Raw genomic sequence first — 1,806 nt, 5'->3', positions numbered from 1 at the left:
GAACGCCGGGGGGGTGGGGGGGGGGGGGGGGGGGACGTCTCCTGTCTGACTCTTCACATCTTTACTGCAGAATCCTGAGTGATCTTTCCAAAAAAACATCCTTGCCAGCCACCGTCCAATCTTAAAGGATAAGTGCACTTTAAAACAAAGCGCATGTATCCGTAGAGCCCCGAGCCCCTGACCTAAGATGACTCCTCCTCTCCCTCCATGGGTGCTTACTTGCCTTGATCCAATGGTCAAAGGTCTCCAGTGCTTATAATTACCACCACAAATCTTCACTGCCCTGGTCACCCCTGTGGATCACAGCCCCATAGACTTCTATGGAAACTATCTCAGGTGGTCACCGCAAATCTCCACTGCCCTGGCCATGTCTGTGCATTAAAGCCCCACCGATTTCTATGGTTCTATGGGACCCTCTCTGATCATCACCGAAAATCTTCACTGCCCTGGTCACCCCTGTGGATTACAGCCCCATAGACTTCTATGGAAACTATCTCAGATGGTCACCGCAAATCTCCACTGCCTTGGCCATGTCTGTGCATTACAGCCCCACCGATTTCTATGGTTCTATGGGACCCTCTCTGATCATCACCGAAAATCTTCACTGCCCTGGTCACCCCTGTGGATCACAGCCCCATAGACTTCTATGGAAACTATCTCAGATGGTCACCGCAAATCTCCACTGCCTTAGCCATGTCTGTGCATTACAACCCCACCGATTTCTACAGGATCATCTATGATCATCACTGCAAATCTTCACTGCCCTGGGCATGCCTGTGCCTTACAGCCCCATAGACTTCTATGGGACCATCTACGATTGACATTGCAAACCTTCACTGTCCTGACCACGTATGTACATTACAGCCCCCTAGACTTCTATGGCACTTTCTATGGTTGTCACTGCAAATCTTCAATGCCCTGGTCACGTCTGGGCATTACAGCCCCATACCATAGACTTCTATGGGACCCTCTCAGATCCTTGACATAAATGTTCACTGCCCTGGCCGTGTGCCTGTTCGTTACAGCCACATAGACTTCTATAGGACCGTCTTCAATCGTTGCCACAATGGAGCAATCCAAATCGGATAAGTATTGTGGACTGAAGATTATTCCCGGGGAAGAACTGAGGTGACGGGGCCACAAAATGAGTGATATTGTTATACAGTCACATTGTTCAGCAACAACAACAACAACACGGATCCCCCCCCCCCCTCTCTCTCTCTCTCTCTCTCCCTCCCTCTCTCCTCTCTCTCTCTCTCTCTGTCACTCTGTGTCCTATTTCTTTCTTTCATTCTTTTCTTTCCTTTTTTATCTTTTGCTTTTTTCCTTTTTTTTATTTTCTCCCCATAGCTTTGCCCATCTCTCACCCGATACCTATTTTCCTTCTCTCCTCTTTCCTTCTCTCTTTCTTTTTTTCTTCCCTTTTCTTTCATTGTTTGTTTTCTTACTTTTCTTTCGATTTCCTTTTTTCTTTTGCTTTCTTACTTTCTCCTTTCTTTTATTTTTCTCCCCCGTTTCTCTCTCTATCTCCCCATGATTATTTTCCTTCTTTTCTCTTCCCCTTTATTTCCTTTTCTTTCTTTGTTTCTCCTTTTCTCTTTCTTTTCTTTCCTTTTGCTTTATTTCTTCTTTATATTATTTTCTACCCATTTCTCCCCTTTCCCCATCTCTCTCCCAATGCTTATTTTGCTTCTCTCCTTTTCCTTTCTTTCTTTCTTTCTTTCTTTCTTTCTTTCTTTCTTTCCCTCTCTCTCTCTCTCTCTCTCTCTCTCTCTCTCTCTCTCTCTCTCTATATCTCCCTCTCTC

General features: G+C 45.7%; 1 protein-coding gene across 1 annotated transcript in view; it reads left to right on the top strand.

Annotated features, from left to right (window-relative positions):
- The window catches only part of CNTN4 (contactin 4), a 122,150-nt gene that overhangs the window by 97,872 nt on the left and 22,472 nt on the right, over positions 1-1,806 (top strand). The window lies entirely within an intron of this gene.

Source organism: Nanorana parkeri, unplaced genomic scaffold, assembly GCF_000935625.1.
Source record: "Nanorana parkeri isolate BGI_ZX_2015 unplaced genomic scaffold, ASM93562v1 scaffold1798, whole genome shotgun sequence".
In the NCBI taxonomy this organism is placed as follows: Eukaryota; Metazoa; Chordata; class Amphibia; order Anura; family Dicroglossidae; genus Nanorana; species Nanorana parkeri.
The sequence above is the reverse complement of the archived record's forward strand: the minus strand, read 5'-3'. Positions and strand labels throughout refer to the sequence as shown.